Source organism: Ursus maritimus, unplaced genomic scaffold (assembly GCF_017311325.1).
Source record: "Ursus maritimus isolate PB19 unplaced genomic scaffold, ASM1731132v1 scaffold_2, whole genome shotgun sequence".
Classification (NCBI taxonomy): Eukaryota; Metazoa; Chordata; class Mammalia; order Carnivora; family Ursidae; genus Ursus; species Ursus maritimus.
Window position 1 is genome coordinate 60,056,015 of NW_024424452.1, and position 22,008 is coordinate 60,078,022.

Consider the following 22,008-nt stretch of genomic DNA (forward strand, 5'->3'; position numbering starts at 1 on the left):
CCCCTCTTTCTATACCCTGGCAACCATGATTATATTCTCCACTTCCAAGAGTTTAACTATTTTAGATTCCTCATATAAATGGAATTATGCAGATATCTTCTGTGACTGGTTTATTTCACTTAGTCTATGTCCTTCACGTTTATCCATGTTGTCACAAATGGCAGGATTTCCTTCTTTCTTAAGGCTGAATAATATACCATTGTATGTACATATTATATTTTCTCTATCCATTCATCCATTGATGAACATTTAGGTTACTTCCATATCTTGGCTATAGTGAATAATGTTGCAGTGAACATGGGAATGCAGGTATCGCTTCAAGATACCGATTTCAATTATTTTGGATATATACCCAGAAGTGGAATTGCTGGATAAGGAAGTTTTTGAGGAATCATCATACTGTTTTCCACGGCTGCTGCAAGTTTGGTTTTTTGGCTTATGCTTTTTGTGTATGTAAAAAAGCTTTGCCTGAGCCAAGATCACAGGAGTTTTCTCTTATATTGTCTTCTAAAAGTTCTATAGGTTTAGGTTTTAAATTTAGGTTTGTGATCCATTTTGGATTAATTTTTATATTTGTTGAGGTAGGAATTAAATTATTTTTTTCATTAGATATCCAGTTGTTTTTAGCCCTATTTATTGGAAAAGACCATGCTTTCTCCATGGTAGAAGGTAGAGGAAGGGAGGGACTATAAAGTATCCTCCAAACGGAGAAGGCGCTTTGAGACTGAAAAATGAGGAGGCAACTTCATACAGGTGACACAGTTTTATTCAGGGTAACTTACTGATACGGAGGATGAGGCAGACGACAATCCAGACCTTTGCAGCTGTTCTCCAAAAAGCCCAGACCTTGCTCTACAGAATTTATAGAGTGAACGGATGCCCAGGAGGGCACTGTAGTGAGATCAGACAGTTTGTATGCACCTAATTGACAGCTAACATTTAGTTAGATCTCGTGGTGTCCCCATCAGGAAGGGGAAAGACTATGTTATCTCTAACAAATTCATGGGAGGCCAAAGCAAGTCTCTCTACCTTCTAGACATGGTGGGTATTTCTAAGGTATGTATATTAATTTCCAAGGGGCCTGGAACATGTAGCCCCAAGACAGGTCATTGAGTGGACAAGAACAAGATGGAAGGCCAAGGATCTAGTCAGTATTGTCAGCATTCCTACTCTCCACCCCTGACATCTTTATGGCCAGTGCAATCTTTTACATGCCATTCTTCTGCAATGACCCTATAGCCAGATATCAGGAAGTGACTTGCATCCCTATGCCACAGGAAAAATATAGACAGCAAAGTGAGGTTAATAGACCTGTAAGACAAAATACTTGGAACTATGCTTCCACAGTGACCTTGTAAAGAGGTGAGCCACCTAGTGAAGGCGTTAGCAAAAGAGATCTTCTTGACATGATCAATAACTTTTTGCGTATGGGACACTAAGTTCAGCATTCTGTAGACCCAGCAGTCAGAGTGAGTGTGAATTTCAACATAAGTGGTGTCAGGGAGATATTACCTGAGGCAATAGGTAGGGACATCACCTGTGTGAGGCTAAACGCAATAAGACAAACATTTTAGAGGCAATAAATATGGTAAATCTTCATTTAGTAACAACGCAGTAGCTGTTTGGTACCCATGAACCACTACCATCCCTGGCTTTTCACCATTACTCATTCTTGAGGGATGGTATGACAACCACTCTAGCTACTTCCTGCTGGAAAGGGGCATAGATTAGGACTGGAGGAATGAAACTGCCTTGCATCCAGTTTTAGATATTCCCTGGTACGAGGCTGAACCCCCATCCTTCATAGAGCCATTGTTTCAGAACTCTCATGTAAAGTCTTAGACAGCATCTCATTTCACACTTTGTAACGAGGTCACTTCAGTTAAAAAGCTGTCTCATTTCAGGAGGTGGGCCAACAGGTGGGCTCTCAAAGTCAGGCCTATAGGTAGAAAATTAGCCAGATATGCAAGGAAACCAGAAGAATTCAGGATCCAGCCCAGTTTTATAGGTGAACAAGAAATAGTCAAGGACAATTAATCAGAACTAGAATCTAACACCCATAAAAATATTGAAACACAATTTTTTTCTGTCTCTAAAGTCACCCTCATTTCCATCAAAGATAGCCAAACTAAGACTAATCTGTTTGTGAAACAAGTCCAGTTTTAACAAACTTGGCCTAATTATTTACATAAGTACAGCAAAAATAGTGGCTGGCCATATAGGTTCTTTTAAATCAGCTTTGCTGGAACTTTCCATAAGGAATTTCAGATTAAGCATTTAACAGCCTTCTGAGGCTAAGAACCAAGCAAAAATACTTGCCATCAGACTTGCCTGCGATCTATATATTTGGGTTACTTCCTTTCTTCTCCAGGTCTCCAAAACATTCTGAGATTCCTGAGCCTGCCAGGAAGTGACCTTCTTTACCCACCTGGTAAGGCCCCTAGGAACCCGGTAAGCTAGGTACCAGGTGGATATTTCCAAGGGTCTTCATTAGCTCCATAAAACCAACCTTAGCTCCTTAAAGCTATCTGGTCATATGTGAGTCTGTGCATGCCTCTCACAAATATGACATTCTAGTCAAAGCCTTGTTAATATGACCAATGTTTCCAATGGTGTCCTGTTATAGGAGCACAGATTCTTATCGAACTTAAGCAAATAACTATAATTGCCAGGAAAGTAAGAATACCTGTCTCCTGCTCCATCAGCCCCTCACCCTCCTCAAATAAATAAATCTTAAAAAACATAAAGAAGGTAAGAATATTCACTGAGAGTTTCCAAATTTTGGAGAGACCAGGTAGGGAGAAAAGGATAACTGTTTCCTTAAATGTGGAAGAGTAAACATTAGAGAACCAGCAATGTTTTAAAGAAGAGTCATAAAAACTATAATCATTTTCCTCAATTCATTAAGTCTCATGTTAATAACTCTTGTTCTGTTTGAATGCAGATTTTCCATTAGTGCCAGAAATTCTTACTCAGCTTGGTTTTATGATCCTCAGGGTATAAGAAACCTGTATTTGTCAAAAGTTCTCTCCATGAGTCTTCTTGAAGATGAAACACATTTAGCAAAAGCATCAGAACAATAGCTGTAAATGACAAAAGACTCAAAAATGGCCGTGGTTAAAGATCTGATGAAAGTTTATTATAATGCAATGGACAAGAAAATTTGTTTTTTTTTTCTGTGACATACACTTCAATACTTAGAATTACAAGTGATGACATTATACCAGGACATATCAAAATCTTAGGAACTTTATATGATTTCTAGAATAGTTACGGAATTCTTCCAGATACTGAACCTAAGAAGGTTTATCATCACTTATTTGACATTACTTCCCATGTAACTTGACATACCAAGACTAACTAATCAAGAATTTCATTTATAATTTGAACTTGGGGAAGTTCGTTAAAAATATCAGAAGATTTTAAAGCAGAGGCCTAAATAGGAGCACAGATCATTATAAAACTTAATTACCTAATTAACCAAGGTGGCAATAAGAGATTCTTAAGGCAAATATAGAAGGTGACATAGTTGTTAGCAAAACTTACTTCTTTTAATATTGATAAGATTCAGTTTTCTTCAGTAATTGAAGACCTGATAAAGATAAAATATAGAAACTGTTTTGTTTGTTTTTTTTCTGGGCAAAGAGAAAAAAACGTTTGTTTACAATTTCTTATCAAGAGTAGACCAATAATCTGCAAAAACTTTATCTTAACAGAGAAAAAACAAATTCTAGTCTTATACCAGTACTTCTAAATCTCTTTCATTCTGGTCTTGGTCCTGACCATGCATAAAAATCTTTTCCAAAGATTCCTATTTCACAAACTTCCTACAACTTTCTTTTTTATTTAGATTTTGTCCTAAGTTTTCCCTCCAAGCATCCAGTCTCATTTTAGGACAAAATTACTTTCTTTTCCCTCAACAAAAATGTATTCCCCTTTTTCATACCTTTCTTACCAAAAACACATAGCTTTACTTCTTTTTTTTTTAAGTAGGCTCCAGGCCCAGCATGAAGCCCAGCACGGGGCTTCAACTCATAACCCTGGGATTAAGAATTGAGCAGAGATCAAGAGTCAGAAGCTTAACCAACTGAGCCACCTAGGCGTCCCACATGCCTTCCTTTGGTTGCATACAGTTGTTTCCCTTATTATTTCTAGTAGTCTAATTACATGTTAGAATTCTTAATTCTTAGAAACTTAACGTTCCAGTGAAAACTAAGTAGTAAGCAATTGTGAACTGTTACACCAGAATTCTTTGGATTGGCAAGTTCATGAATATATTTTATAATTTCCAGAAACATGTTCTTTTTTTATAATTTTAATGTTGATAACTGAACACATGTCTGTTAAAACAACCACCTTATATTAGCTTTAATACTAAGTATTTTTCCAGATCACATGAACTTGAAAAACATTTGCATTAGTGTCCCTCTTTTGGAGCTTTAGAATGCCCAATTCTTGTAACCGCTTGCCTTTAAACCAATTAAACAGAGCTCTTTTACAAAGTAACTTTCGCAATACCGGAGGTCAAAAAATATCTCATGTCTACAACCTACATATGTGGATATACACAGAGGCAAATGTAAAGACCCTATAGGTACTAATAGTTATGGAGATTTTCAAGATTTGTATTTGTCCCTGAAATGAGTCTTGAGGTGACTGTACTAGAGTTTGAACTCAAGGGCCATCTGAGCAGTTTGTATTTTAAAAAGTCTTCTTCCCACCCCCATCCCACCTTTTCTTCCCCTTCAGTGTCAGGTGATTGTGGGCTACATTTACATTTCAAGGATAGGGCAAGTTGTATAACTTAAAAGAGGTGGAGAAAGAACACAAGTTGTCCCAGAAAGGACTTTGGTTTCCTGAAGCCAATAATGTACAAGCCTTTAAGATAAATAGGGGAAGATTTGGGATCAATAAAGGAATAGGTGACCTTTGGATGGCCTCTAGAGTTGCGTTTCTAGCTTTGTAAATTTTGTAAGAAAGCTGCTTTCTAAACTTCAAAGAAGTGGGTTGCAAGTTAAATAACGTTATAAGTTGATCTACTCCTCAGATTCCATTTTCCCCAATTTGCTTCCTCCTCTCTGGGTCCATTTTATTAGTTTCCTGCAAGGATAGTTTCCTGTCAGCGTTTAGAAACTTGGACATACCAATCAAAATATGCATCCCACTCAGATTGTTTAGTTCAATAGCCAGCTTTTCCTCAAATCGGGTCCGCAAATACAGTAATTACGTATTTTAAAGGATCCTCATTTAGGCCATTTGAGAGTTAAAACCATCCAAGTACAATCCTTTAAAAACCTTTCTTCTGACCTCCTTCACCCTAGGCTCAACTTGAACAGGCATTTAATCCCACAGGGCATTTACTGATTGGGTCTTTCTTTTAAACATTTCCCCGTGAGCGTTCCTTTAGTCCCTGCAATTAACAAAACCGAGAGCTCTAATGATTGTGGCAGGTCACAAGCTCACATATCTGCCAATCCCCTCAGTCTGAACAAAGGATGTTCAGGCAGCCACATCACCCCAAAGGTCCAAGGTCGTGGGATGGCTGAGTTCAGTCGCCAGGAACCAAGTGGGATAGTCCTCGTGGAGCACCCAAGGTGACCAGTCGTCTAGAGTAAGTAAGTAAGCACCAGGTGAGCTGCTGCGGCAACTGCTCTGCTCCTGCTCCCAGACTGCCCCCCCTCCCCGGGCACACAAACCATCCACAGGGCGCACCTGGGTGGCCAAAATTTATAACCAAACTTAAGGGGTTCATCGTTTGAGGTACGTTAAATTCAACATAACCCAAGGGAGTGTTGAAAGCAAAGAACTTTGTATCGCTTGTTACAAGCAGGGAGACGGGATAGATCTCAAAGTACCGTCTCTTTACTTGTAATTCCTTTTCTGTGGAGTCTTGTCATGCACAGAGCATCGAGGGGGGAGCTGGTCAGCTTAGGATTTTCACCCAGATAGTGGGGCTTTCCCCTCATGGTCCCTTTCCCCACACTTGTTTCCTTTTCTGTCTCCTGCCTGGCTTGCCAGTGGGTAGAAGGTGGAAGAGGGGAGGGACTGCAAAGTATTCTCCAGACTGAGAAGGCACTTTGAGACAGAAAAAAACAAGCAGGCAACTCCATACATAAGAGTTTTCTCAGAGACGTTTACTGACCAGGAGGATTGGCTGGATGTCAGTCCAGAGCTGTGCAGCTCTGCTCTGCAAAGTCCAGACCGTAGTCTATGGATTTTATAGAACGAGGGGATGCCAGGAGGGCATTGTGATGAGATCAGAGGGCTCCCATGCACCTCAAAGGGTCTGCATGCTCTTAATTGACAGCTAACATTTAATTAGATCTCATGGTGCCACCTGTGCATTAGGACGGGGAAAGATTGTTATCTCTAACAGGTTCAGGGGAGGCGGCTCTACATTCCAGCCTTGCTAATCATTTCTAAGTATACATATTAATCTCCAAGGGGCCTGAAATGTATAGCCCCAGGAGAGGTCATCCACTGGACATGAACAAGATGGAGAGCCTAGAAAGCAGTCAGTGCTGTCAGCACTCCTACACTCCACTTCACTGCCTTTGCCCCTCTGTTGAAATTCAGTTGTCCATAGATGTGTGGATCTATTTCTGGATTTTATAATCAGTTCCTTTCATTTATTTGTCTGCATTTATGTTACTATCACACCAAGTTGACGACTGTAGCTTTATAATAGGTCTTGAAATCAGATAATGTTAATCCTCCAAATGTTAATTTGGTCTTTTTAGAAGTTATTTTGGCTATTCTAGGTCCTTTGCATTTTCATATGAATTCTGGAAACAGTTTGTCAGTATCTACAAAAACTTATGCTGAGATTTTGGTTTTGATTGTGATAGGTCACACGTCAATTTGGGAGAACTGAAATATTAACAATATTGAATGTTCCACCTAATTACATGGTATAGCTCTCTGTTTACTTAGATCTTTAATTCCTCTCAGCGGTGTTTTGTAGTTTTAAGGGTGCCGGTCTTTTCCATGTTTTGGCAGTTTGGTTTATCCTTCAGCATTTCATGTTTTTTAGATTCCATCTTTAAAATGAAGAGGAGTGTTTTTTTTTTTTTTTTAATGAGCAATTTTAGGTTCACAGCAAAATTGAGCAAAAAGTTACAGGAGTTTCTATATACTCCCTCTCCACATATACACGCGGTCTTCCTCACTATCAACACCCCCCACTGGAGTGGTCCATTAGTTACAACTGATGAGCCTACGCTGACACATCATAATCACTTACAGTTCATAGTCTATGCTGGAGTTCATTATCGATCTTGTACATCCTATGGATTTTAGCAAATCCATATGGCATTTAGTCACCATTATAGTATACAGAAAGTTTCACTGCCCTACAAACTCCCTGTGCTTCATGATTCATCTCTGCTTCCCACTAATCCCTGGAACACATTCATCTTTTTACTGTCTATAAGTTTTGCCCTTTTCAAGAATGTCATATATATTGGAATCATACAGTATGTAGCCTTTCCATATTGCCTTCTTTCACTTAGTAATACACAGTTAAGTTTCCTCCCTATCTTTTCATGCCTTGATAGCTCATTCCTCTTTAGTGCTAACTAATACTTTATTGTCTGGATGTATCACAGTTTCTTTATCCCTTCACTCACCGAAGGACATCTTGATTGCTTCTAAGTTTTGCCAATTATGAATGAAGCTGCTATAAATAACATCCTGATGAAGGTTTTGGTGTAGACATAAGTTTTCAGGTTCTTTGGGTAAATATGATAGAGCATGATTACTGGATCATGTGGTAAGCGTATGTTTAGCTTTGTAAGAAACTACAGACTGTCTTCCGAAGTGACCATACTATTTTGCATTCCCACCAGCAGTGAATGAGAGTTCCTGTTGCTCCACATGTTCTCCAGCATTTGGGGTGTAAGTGTTCTGGATTTTTGCCATTCTAACAGATGTGCAATGTTATTTTGTTGTTTTAATTTGCGATTCCCTAAAAATGTATCATGTGGACCATATTTTCATATGCTAATTTCCCATCTGCATATCTTCTTTGGTGAAGTGTCTGCTCAGATCTTTTGCCCATTTTTTAACTGGGTTGTTAGTTTTCTGTTGTTGAGTTTTAAGAGTTCTTTGTATATATTGTGTAACAGTCCTTTATTAGAGATGTGTTTTTGCAAACATTTCCCCCCCAGTCTGTGGCTTGTCTTCTCATTCTCTTGACAGTATCTATTGTAGAGCATAAATTTTTAATTATAATAAAGTTCAGCTTATTAATTCTTCCTTTCATGAATGATGCCTTTAGTGACTTATCTAAAGAAGTCATCACCAAACCCAACGTCCATTAGATTTTCTCCTACCTTGTCTTTTAAGAGTTTTAGAGTTTTGTATTTTACATTTAGATCTATGAATCATTTTGAGTTAATTGTTGTGAAAGATGGAAGTTTTATATTTATATTCATTTTGTGCAAATGAATATCCAGTTGTTCTAGTACCATTTGTTGCAAAGACTATCTTTTTTTGCACTGAATGGCCTTTGCTCCTTTGTCAAAAAACGGTTGACTATTTCTATAGGTCTATGTCTGGACTCCCTAGCTTGTTTCATTCATCTATTTGTTCTTTTGCCAATAGCACATTGTTTTGATTCCTGTGGTTTTATAGTGAGTCTTGAAATGGGGTGGTATCTGTCCTCTGACTGCTCTTCCCTTCAGTGTTGTGTTGGTTATTTTGGATCTTTTGCTTCTCCATATAAACTTTAGAATCAGTTCGTCAATATCCACAATAACTTGCTGGGATTTTGACTGGGGTTGTAGTCAGTCCATGGATCAAGTTAGAAATAACTGACATCTGACAATATTAGGTCCTCCTACCCATGAACATGGAATAGTTCTCCATTTATTTAGTTCTCCTTTAATTTCCTTCATCAGAGTTTTCTAGTTTTGATAGATCTTGTTCATATTTTGTTAGATTTATACTTATGCAGTTCACTTTGGGGGGTGCCAATGTAAATGGCATTATATTTTTAATTTCTGATTCTATTTGTTCATTGTTGGTATATAAGAAAGTAATTGACTTTTGTATGTTAACTTTGTATCCTGAAACTTTGCCATAATCACTTATTAGTTCCAGGAAATTTTTTTTTTAAAGATTTTATTTATTTATTTGACAGAGAGACAGCCAGCGAGAGAGGGAACACAAGCAGGGGGAGTGGGAGAGGAAGAAGCAGGCTCTCAGCGGAGGAGCCTGATGTGGGGCTCGATCCCATAACGCCGGGATCACACCCTGAGCCGAAGACAGACGCTTAACGACTGCGCTACCCAGGCGCCCCTCCAGGAAATTTTTTTTGTCAGTTCTTTGGATTTTCTACATAGATAATTGTGCCATCTGCAAACAAAGACAGTTTTATTTCTTCCTTTCCAATCTGTATATCTTTTATTTCTTTTTCTTGTCTTACTGAGTTAGCCAGGACTTCCAGAGTGATGTTGAAAAGGAATAGTGAGAGAGGAAATCCTTATTTTGTTCCTGATCTTAGTGGAAAAGCTTCTAGGTTCTCAACATTAAGTCTGATGTTAGCTATAGGTTTTTTGTAGATGTTCTTTAACAAGTTAAGGAAGTTCCTCTCTATTCATAGCTTGATAAGGGTTGGTAATATAAATAGGTATTGAGTTCATCAGTTTTTTTCTCCATCTATTGATATGATCATGTAATTGTTCTTCTTTAGCCTGTTGATGTGATAAATTATATTAATTGATTTTTTCTTTCTTTCCCCCAGCTTTATTGAGGTATGATTGACAAAAACAGTACATATTTAGGTCGTACAAAAATTTTAAAGGTGTGCAATGTGATGATTTAATACACATGAACATTTTGAAATGATTACCACAATCTGGTTAATAACATACCCATCACTCACACAGTTACCTCTGTGTGTGTGTGTGTGTGTGTGTGTTGAGAACATTTAGGATCTACTCTTTTGGAAGATTTCAAGTATGTAATATAATATTACTTACTATAGTCACTATGCTGTATGTTATATCTCCAGGACATATCCATCTTGAATAACTGTATAACTTTGCATTACTGTATAACTTTCATAACTGTGTAAACTTTGTATCTTTTGATCAACACATCCCCATTTTCTTTACCCTGCAGCTCCTAGTAATCACTGTTCTACCCTTTGGTTCAATGAATCTGCCATTGTTTTTTTCTTTTTAGATTCCAAATATAAGTGAGATCTTTTGATATTTGTCTTTCTGATCTGGCTTATTTCACTTAGCATAATGTCCTCAGTGTTCACTCATGTTCTCACAAATGGCAGAATTTCCTTCTAAATAATAATATTTCATTGTGTTTGTGTGTGTGTGCATGTGTGCCTGTGCATGTGTGTGTGTGTGTGTGTGTGAGAGAGAGAGAGAGAGAGAGAGAGAAGCATTTTTAAAATCCATTTATCTATAGATGAGCACATAGGTTGTTTCCATTATCTTGGCTATTATGACTAATGTTTCAGATGAACATGGAGTGCAGATATCTCTTTGAGTTATTGATTTCATTTCCTTTGGATATATTCCCAGAAATGGGGTTGTTGGATCATACAGTAGTTCTATTTTTATTTTTTTGAGGACTTTCCATAATGCCTGTACCAATTTACATTTCCACCAACAGTATACAAGCGTTTTTCTTCATACCCTTGCCAACACTTCTTATGTCTTGTCTTTTTGATAATGGTCATCCTTACAGTGTAAAGTGATACTTCATTGTGGTTTTCATTTGTATTTACCTGAAGATTAGTGATGTTGAGCATCTTTTCATGTACCCATTTACCATTTGTGTGTCTTATTTGGGAAAAATGTGTATTCAGGTCTTTTGTCCATCCTTAAAACAGGTTATTTGGTTTTTTTTATCTTTTATTTTTGCTATTGAGTTGTATGAGTTCCTTATATATTTTGGTTATTACCTTCTTATCAGATATATGGTTTGCAAATATTTTCTCCCATTATGTTGATTGCCTTTTTATTTTGCTGATTATTTCCTTTGCTGTGCAAAGCTCCTTATTTTGGTATAGTCCCACTCCTTGATTTTTGCATTTGTTATGTGTACTTTTAGTATCATATATGTTAACTGATTTTTTTGAATGTTGAACTGGACTTGCTAACCTGGCATAAATCTCAATTGATCATGGGTTATGATGCTATTTTTTTCAATGATAAGTTTCAATTTCTAATTGTTTGTTTCTAGTATACAGAAATACACTTGATTCTTGTTTGTGGAACTTATATATTGATTCTGTAATCTTGCTAAACTGATTTATTAATTCTAGTAACTTTTTTGTAGAATCCACTATTTTCTATGTAGATAATCGTGTCAGTATTGGTGAGTATGCAGCCAAAGACTTGAGGGCCACCCTCTGCAATCTTCAGAGCTCTTTTTCTGTGTGCTCTCTAGTTTAGGGTACTGTACCCTACAAACTCTAGGCCCTTTGACTTCCCGAGCTTTCAGATCTCTCCTCTTACTTTAGGGAAACTAATGGGCTCAATCTGGGTTCCTTCACTCTGTACCATGGCCTGGAAATGTTTTGTAGTAAAGTCATAGGATTTGTTATCTATCCTTCAGGGACCACTGTCCTTCAGTGCCTGATATTCAATGTCTTAAAAATCATTGTTTCACGTGTTTTGTCTGTTTTTTGAGTTGTTTTATTTTGGGGGAAGGGCAATGTAATTCTGGTTTCTCTTACCCCATCTTGGTTAGAAGCTAAAACTTGAAGATACCTTCCCATATAAGAATGTATTACTGTATTTCAGTTTTTATTAAAGGAAACAGTGAGCGAGCGAGAGAGAGAGAGAGATCGCAAGTAGGGGGGAGGGATAGAGGGAGAAGCAGACCCCCTCCAAGCAGGGAGCCCAATGCAGGCCTTGATCCCAGGACCCTGGGATCATGACCTGAGCTGAAGGCAGACGCTTAACCGACTGAGCCACCCAGACACCCAAGGAAGCACTATATTTTGTATTTATGTGCTATAATTTATACAGTTTCCTTTTTGAAAGGTATTTAGATTGTTCCACCTTGTTTTCTTTACAGATGAGATGTAATGCATGCTCTTCTCAATATTATCTGAATTGAACTGAATTTTGCATGAAATGACTACTTACTGAGATACTTAAAATTGTATCCATATCAGCAAAATTGAATGCCTAGTACTTGGCCAGAATTATATTAAGCAATGTATATAATCATATTGAGAATTCTTATTTAAAGACATGATACTTAAAAGAATTAAAGCTTAAAGTGAAACAATAAAAACGCACAGCCATCTTCAGTTTATCCAGAGTCCTAAGGGAATTAGGTATTCTGGATAAATGCTATTTTTGGACATCTGTAAGGTTAAAAAATAAGCTAAAAGATGATTTGAGCTCAACCTAATTGAAATTCTGAAAACTATATTATATACTTCCTAACCTTAGTATAAAGACTAAAATTAAACAATTTAACCATATCTTGATGATTCGCAATCATTCCTATAAACACAAACGCATATATGCTGATGTAGAAGTTGTGGGACATTGAGATGAATCAGTACTGGCAAATGCCATCAGGATTAGAGTAGAATGGCCATGCATTTTAGCTGACTTCTGGTAGAATGTCTCTTTTCTTCCAAGTACTTTCATAGTGCATTTTATCTTAGACTTAGTATATCAGTTATTAGAGTGGTTTATGTTTATATCTTTTTATGCTGCTATATTTTTAGAAGGCAGGAACACCCTGTTCCTCATGGTTTTAAACCCCACAGTTCCTGGGTAAGTAGTGGATATGATTAATTAAATAAGGTACACAAAGGACTTAGGAGAGTAAGAAATTCCAAACTCTTTTTGGATGAATTGGGCTATAAATAAATACGTAAGTTAAAACAACACTATTGAAAAGGCTAACAGTCCAATATTACAGCAAGACAAATAGTATATATCTTAATCTAAAATTTATCTCTGTACATGCCGAAAATTTAGTAATGTGTATGTGGACCAGCAAGAATACACAAAGAGAGTGAGAGATGAATAAATTGGAAAAAGGAATCTTTCCAGTAACTCTAAGGATAAAGAAATTTTAGCTTTTGACTTCTCAGGAGGAAGAGGAAAAAAACTTAGGTTTGAATGTTTTGTGTCTTCTTTCCCATCCAATGTATTGTCATAAGGCCAATGGGAAAGGGAAATTCTTAAGAGTCTAATACAGTAGTTGAGAAAAAAAAGTCTAATATAGTAATTAGTTAATTAGTTGAACAAGTATATATATTGAGCACTTACTATTCAGTTATCACTTTGGTCAAAATTGAGAATCTACTTTTTAGGTGTTTGCTAACTAGCCATGGTTTACTTCTTCTGAAATGGAATTTTTCTCTGGGATCAAGAAGATAAACCCTAACAAGGATGAATTGGAAATTAAGATATAAGGCACTTCTCAAAGATTTTCCTTTATACTGGGAATAATTCTTGCTTTGGCCACTTGAAAAGTAAATATGGAAAAAAGGCAGCAAGTCCCTACTTTGAGAGAGATAACCTTTAGGAAGATTTTGATATACTTTGATAGAATCACCATCTGCATTTTAAATTTTATTCATAATTTATGATTGCTACCCCTGCCCACTTTCCAAGCAAGGTCTAAACTAAGAGGGAAATATTTTTCTTCCTCTTTTCTTTTATCTTATGTGTATTGAAACAGTTGTATTTTAAAATTTGAAAGTACAGAACATAGCTGGGTCTCCTTTTTTTCTGTGGGGATTACTTACACATCCCAGAGAGTGGTGTGAAGCAGGCTACCGGAAAGATGTACCGCAGAAGAAAAAAGCATAGTGAGAAGCATGATGAAATTGTTTCCAAATTTTTAACCATATACTTTGGAGAAAAAAAAGATCTTAGAAAAATGATTAAGAATACAGATGGTCCCTGGCTTATGATGGTTCAACTTATGATTTTTAGACTTTACAATGATTCAAAAGCAACACACAATCCGTAGAAACCATACTTTGAATTTTGAATTTTGATCTTTTCTTGGGCTAGTCGTATGTGGTAAAATATTCTCTCATGATGCTGGACAGCTCCCAGTCGGCCATGTGCTCATGAGGATAAACAACCGATACAACTATGACCATTCTGTACACATACAACATTCTGTTTTTCACTTTCACTGTTTTTCACAGTATTCAATAAATTACATGAGATATTCAACACTTTGTTATAAAATAGACTTTGTGTTAGACAATTTTGCCCAAGTGTAGGCTAATGTAAGTGTTCTGAGCTCATTTAAGGTAGACCAGGCCAAGCTATGATGATGATGGGTAGGTTAGGTGTATTAAATGCACGTTTGACTTATGATGTTTGTGTTGGGATATTGGGATGTAATCCCATCATAAATTGAGGTAGATTTGTACTGAATTCAACACTGTTTTTTTTTTAATCTGACTTCTAAATGCAAAAGATTCTATTTTAGAACAAATCCTTCTCTGACAAATTTTCTTTCCTGATACATTTTGGTATGTGGTTAATTTTACAAAGTGCCTAAAATATAACATCTTTCTATTTTGCTAACTCATTGAATCAGTTTTGTAACAATTGAATCAAGGCCTGAATGAGAGGATAATAAAGATAGGATAGATTAAGAATAAGTACTTCAAACAATGGAAAAGAGTTATTTCAACATGTTCTTTTCTTGCCACAACGCACTCAGACCCATCTGGATCTTGACTTTCTGAAAAAGTTATGGAGATGTAAAACAACAAATATTATACACAATTATACCATTGTACCATTAACCAATGTCTCCCCATTTTCTCCTCCCCTACCCCCACCCCTGCAACCACCCTTCTATTCTCTGTTTTTATGAGTTTGAGTCCTTTATATTCCACATATAGGTTAGGTGAGATCATGCTGTATTTGTCTTTTTGTGTCTGGTTTATTTTACTTAGTATAGTGTCTTCCAGGTTCATCCATATTGTTGCACATAGCAGTATTTCCTTTTTTTTTTTTTTTTTGAAGGCTGAGTAATAGGCTGAATAATATCCCAGTGTGTGTGTGTGTACAACAATAGACACACACATTGAGTGTGTGTGTGTGTGTGTGTGTGTGTGTGTATATATATATATTACATTTTCTTTTCATTCTGTTGATGGGCATATAGATGGTTTCCATATCTTAGGTATTGTGAATAATGCTGTAGTGAACATGGGAGGGCAGATAGCTCTTCAAGAAAGCACTATTATTGGGGCACCTGGGCTGTGATCTCAGCTCAAGTCTTGATCTCAGGGTTCTGAGTTCAAGCCCTGTGTTGGGCTCCACTCTGTACAAGGACCTTACTTATGAAAAAGAAAGAAGGCACTATTATTAAATATATCTTCTTGCCAGCTAAGAATATTTATGGATTTTTAACCTATCACATGAAGAACATCATGGCTAATATCACCAGCATCATCACTTGGTCTTCATTTGATTTGGTCATTTGTATTGTCACTCAATGTCAACAGCATCATGGTGGCTCACGTATCAGGCCAGTGGAGAGCACTGGTTTTAAAATGATGGTCGGTGGAATCCTGGGGTTCTAAGGATGTGCCTCAAGTGTCAGCAAAGGGGAACAGCTAAAGGCTAAGTGGGCAGCCTTGTCCCCAGCCCAGGGTTTGAATTAGAGCAATTTCACATTTATCTGTTTTGTATTTTGGGGTTCTACAAAAGTCTTCCTTTGAAAAAAGTTTTCCTTTTCCTGTACAAAGAAGATACTTGAAAACTTATGCTGTAAATGCCTTGTTATGGTTTCTTTGTCTCTCCTTTCTTAATAAAAATTTATCCGTGGGTAAAACTAAAAGGAAAATGGAACCAAATACAAAATCAGCACCAAAAGCACTATAATGATTCATAATTGCTATAGTTATAAATGGCATATCATTAATGATAGCTCACTAAGGGATGTGGCAGAGGAAAAATAAATTGCAGGTTATGTCTAATTCTCTTTACCTGCAACTTCAACTATTTCTCCAATTTTAGAAAGCAGATAGGAAAGCAAGTGAGTGAGGGAGTGGTACTATTCAGGGGATAACCTTGAATCTATTCTAATTTAGAAGAGAAAGTAAATCATTTGTATGATTGACACTCTGATTATTACTATTAAAATTATTTCAACACCCCTTGGTACTAATGACATCACACTGAGGATTTTCTAGGGTAAGGAGCTGAGAGCAAGAAGTCACTGTGCTGATTTTGAAATATGAAATTTTTGGATTGCAAGGGATACATTCTGTTGAGGATACCTTAGATTTTTGAGGTGTAATAGCTCTTATTCTATATTTATTATTATTGTTAATCATAATCTCAATAGAAGATAGTCTACATAGCAAGAGAGAAAACATCCTTGGGGGATGTAGCGATTCTGATATAGCGATTCAGCCTCAGAGAATTGGTGTGAGAATCTCATGAGGTCCTCTGTGAATGATGCCCTTAAGGAAACAGTTCTTAGTCCCCTGGAGTGAGAGGGAGAAGGCATAGCTCAGATAAGCAGTGTAGCCAGGAAGAGTGAGGGAGTGAAACCCGATTAATAAGTTAATTGAAATGAAACCAAACAGCTTGTTTGTAGTAACACAATCCTCAAAGCACAGTTTTGTAGGAGATTTGGATCTGTAGGAAAAGTGGGATTTATGCTCGAAATGGAATCAAGAGGGTAAAAATCTGTACTATTACTAGAAATTAATAGGCCAAGGCTGTGCATGTTCTCTTCAGGAGTAACTCATGGATTTACAAGTGACTTATTTAAATTAAAACTGCCATCTACTAACTGTACTAGTAAGCGGTAGCAACAGTGAATGGGGGCTAGGCCTGGGGACATAATACACGGAGCAAGGGCACCTGGAAGATACTTTCAATAACCTGACCCACATTCCTTTATTGTATTTTGTTTTTGTTTTTTTTTAAATAGACTCCACACCCAGGGTGGAGCCGAGTGCTAGGCTTGAACGCATGACCCTGAGATCAAGATCTGAGCTGAGACCAAGAGTCAGACATTTAACCGGCTGAGCCACCCAGGCGCCCCACCCTCCTATATTTTAATAGTGCATTAGGTGTGAATGGGGTGGGCAGGAGGTGGGTATGGAGGGACGGACCCCTAAAGGAAACAAGAGGTGAAAATGTTCAAGAGACAAAATGCTTCTAGACCTCCTTTCTTCACAACGAGGACTTCTGAAAACTTTCTGGGTTTTGCGACTTTCAGTGGCACATGCAGAAATCCAAATAACCAATACAATAAAATTAGATACAGTAACATTCTTAACTGTATCTTTATAAATCAATACTTGTTCCAGACAAATGATTAAGGGCTGAGAAACTGGGTGCCGCTAACATTACTAACAGAGATCAGAAGACTTGGTAGGAATTTTGCTTCTAAATTTGAGGAAAATTGCCTAAGACATGTTTTACGATGTGCCAGGTGTGCCTTGAAGGGCAGAAAACAGCTGACAACAACGGAACTTCAGAGCATTCACAGAACGTGCCGAAGAAGTGAGGTGAGACACTATTCTCTATATCTGAATCTAGAAAGAATACCTCCAATGAGACACATCATTGCTTTCTCCAGTAACTGGTATTGTGGTTGAAGATGTGGCTGGGCAGTCACACACACCTAGGGTTGAATTCCTGATTGGTCATGCACCTGGTGACCTTGGATAAATTCTTTAACCTTACCAACACTTGCTTTCCCTGGTTTTGAACTGACATATTAATGATAGTTTTCTCCTAAAATGGGATTAAACTAACACTTGCTGAGTTGTCGATAACTCTTCTTATTCCCATTATTATAAGTAATAACAAAAACACTATGAAGAATCATATAAAGCTTCTAAAATAGGAGAAGCCGCAAAATACAAATGTGACCCCCGTCATTATTCTCAGTGGACTGTGCAGAGGGAGGAAATGTGAGAGGCACAAGGAGGCCTTTCCCTAAAAATAAGCTGTTGTCCCGCTCATCAAAAATACATGTCAAATTTGGGAGAAGTGGTAACATCAACTTGAATTGAAGACAATTTTAGATTATCTGAAAAACTAGTAGTGCTGATTGTTGGAGGTCTATTTGCATGAAAGCATGCGGGGCTTTCAAAAGAGGAAGAAGGGAGCAAAGGATGGTTTATCTGACCTAATGCAATGTTTGTCTTTTGCTTGTCGGACTTCGTATTTTGCTCTTGAGAAACTGAATGTAGAAACAGACAGTTGCCAAAGCATATATGACAATAGAATTCTGATCTGTGTAAGAAACCTGAATGCCAAACCACAATTTCTTTAGTAAACAGTTCTGGAAGCCAAACCACAACCCCATGCAACAAATGGCCCGAGTGGTAAGGATGTCCTCAGTAACTGTCAAGTTCCCTCTTTTTGCCCCAACTTCCAACTCAGGACCATCCAGATTAAGCCAGAGATGCTCTCCAAACCAATCACAGAAGATGACCCGCTTTTAGTGAGTCTCCTCTACCTTTACCATAGCAATGACCTCCAATCAGAGCACACCTGAAGCTTTCCCTTTTTTTCCTGAGGAAGCTTTCCCACATTTGCACCTGCCTTTGAGTTTCCTCCAAACCCAAGTGATGGGTGCTGCTTCCCTTGTTATAGCAAGCTCTGAATAAATATCCTCTGTTCTCATTTGGGTTGTTTTCAATTATTATCAATTTCTATAGCACGTATGTTTGTTTTCACGAGACGATAATGTTTAACATTAATGTATGAAATTATCAGTGAGGAAAATCAATGTTTCAGAGGGCACCACTGTATTTAATCCTGTACCTCTGGGTGTTCATAAGCCCTGGTTTGAGGATTTTTTTAAAACAATTTTATTCAATTATAGTTTACATAAAATATAATTCAACCACTGAAAGTATTCTCCCAGTCTGTGTTGATATTTCATTTTCTTAATTATGTCTTTTTTTTCTTTTTCTTTTTCAGTTATATCTTGAAGTGCAGGAGTTTTTAATTTTGATGAAGTTCAACTTAAATCAATTTTTTCTTTTATGGGTTATGCTTTTTGTGTCATTTATAAGACATCTTTGCCTAACTCAAGGTCAAAAAGATTTGTTATGTTTTCTTCTGGAAATTTTATAGTTTTAGCTTTCACTGAGGTCTGTGATCCATTGTGGGTTGCTTTTCATGCATGGTGTGAAGTTAAGGTATAAGTTTATTTTGTGTGTGTGTGTATGAATATCCAGTTGTCCCAGCACCGTTTGTTGAAAATGCCATTCTTTCTCCCATTGAATTGGCTTGATACCTTTGTCAAAAATTGACCATAAACGTGAGGGTTTATTTCTGGATTTTCTATTCTGTCCCATTGATCTGTATATCATACTATCGATTACTATAGCTTTATAGTGAGTTTGAGGTCAGGTAGTATAAGTCCTCCAATATTCTTTTTCAAAATTGTTTTGGCTATCTAGATCCTTTGTACTTCCATATGAATTTTGGAGTCACTTTGTCTAATTTGCCTTGGACCTCCATGCAGTTCAGGTGCTGAGTGAGTCAGTGCCTGGTGGTGCAGGCTGGGGGAGTCTCTTTTGTCTCTTTCTCATTTTAGCAGACACTACGTTTAAGTGAAATATTTCTGCAAGAAGATTCACCAGAAAGTCTTGCTATTTCTTTTTCTTAATTCTACATTCTTTACTAACATCTTTTACTTCTCTAAAGAATCCTTTCTCTTCATTCTCTGAACTGTTCTTTTCTGCTTTTGTCCTTTAACATGGACATTCTTCAATGTCATACAAGCCATCACATCTGCTAAAGTATATTTCCAAATGTTTCATTGAAAAGAGTAGGGGAAAAAACTAGGATTATCGCCTTACTAAATAGGAATTGATTATTTGTGTAATCTGAAAATGAGAATGTTGAACATAGTAATATATATATTTGCATATACATTTGTTTTGCGAAAGAAAGTAGTGGTAGAAATTATTTTCTGCATAAACATAGATGGTGTTCAGAGTAAAATGGCTCCCTTTTTGTGGAAAAAAAATATATGCACCATGCAACTAATTATGAACGTGGGAGAAAAAGTGATTCTGTGATTGCATGACAACTCAGTAGCTGGCTAATCTTTAAGGCAAGTGGTAAGGTACACCTTTTTTGAGTTTGCGTATTAGAAGTCTCAATAATGTATAAAAGGCTGACTTTTGTTTTTCTCATATTGCTGCTATTTAAAATCAACATATGAATTTGTTTGTATTGAAGTTTCTAACAAAGTATAGAACTTATAAAAGTGGAAAAATTTAAAGCACATTTTAGCATGAGTAGAGCACCTTGAAAGTAGTAAGCATTCAATCAACATTTAGAGCTGAAAATATAATATTTATTTTACTGTTTTTAAGTTTAAAAAGACACTACATATATCTTAGGGTATATTTTATATAGTATTAATATAAATTTTGTACAGAAAAAGCAAATGAAAAAGCATTCAAACATTCTACCTGAATGTGTCTATGTATTGTTAGGAGAGCAAAAACAAATAACCTCAGGGTTAAATAAAGCAATTCTGGGAATTTAAAAATAATGTCTTTCAGCAGAAATAAAGTAACCAACTCTCCAAGCATACTATTTTATTCACTCGGAAGAAGCAAATTCAAAATGTGTGTAAACCAGTCTAGTTGAGTACAAAGTAAGCAGAGTCACTTTATATTTACCATGTAACTGTCTTGACATCTTTTATTACTTAGTGGGTCTCAGTGTTGATTGAAGGCGACTGGCAGAAATTTTGGGCTTTGGAAAAGTTGAGTAATTTTCATTTAATTGCACTATAAATAGAAATATCTCAGTAATATTAATAGCCATGAATTAATAAAGATGTCTTGAGTTTACATGTAGATATCCATACATTACTAAGTATATATGTAAATGAGTGTATTACGTAGTTAAGTCCTTTGGAACAGTGCTTGGCTGATAGTAAGGAGTCAATATGAATTAGTTATTATACGGACATATTAGTGTTATCTACTTATTATTTCACTGTATGTTTATTAAGTAAGTAGAGGAAAATCCTGCTCTATTAGCTGTAAATGGAAGAAGTAAATGTAAATGTAAATGTATATGGAACTCAATATGCACTTTTGACTCTGTTGCTGCCCATTTCAATAGTGACCCTATGACTGATAAGCATATCATACTGAAGGGTCACCAATTCTCTCAGCACTGGGTGTTAATTTTGGCATCATCTTGTCAGGGAAAGGAAGAAATGTAACATAAATGACTGAAGTAGAGAACCTAAAAAGAATGATCCTGCAAAAGTGATACGTATTTCACACTATGAGAACTTAACTTTCTTCTTCATTTTTTTAATGTTTTTTTATTATATTATGTTAGTCACCATACAGTACATCCCTGGTTTTTGATGTAAAGTTTGATGATTCATTAGTTGCGTATAACACCCAGTGCACCATGCAATACGTGCCCTCCTTACTACCCATCACCAGCCTATCCCATTCCCCCACCCCCCTCCCCTTTGAAGCCCTCAGTTTGTTTCTCAGAGTCCATTGTCTCTCATGCTTCATTCCCCCTTCTGATTACACCCCTTTCTTTATCCCTTTCTTCCCCTACCGATCTTCCTAGTTCTTATGTTCCATAGATGAGAGAAATCATATGATAATCGTCTTTCTCTGCTTGACTTATTTCACTTAGCATTATCTCCTCCAGTGCCGTCCATGTTGCAGCAAATGTTGAGAACTCGTTCTTTCTGAAAGCTGAGTAATATTCCATTGTATATATGGACCACAACTTCTTAATCCAGTCATCTGTTGAAGGGCATCTCGGCTCCTTCCACGATTTAGCTATTGTGGACAATGCTGCTATGAACATTGGGGTGCATATGGCCCTTCTCTTCACTACGTCCGTATCTTTGGGGGTTAATACCCAGTAGTGCAATGGCTGGATCATAGGGTAGCTCAATTTTTAACATTTTAAGGGACCTCCACACTGTTTTCCAGAGTGGCTGTACCAACTTGCATTCCCACCAACAATGTAGGAGGGATCCCCTTTGTCCACATCCTCT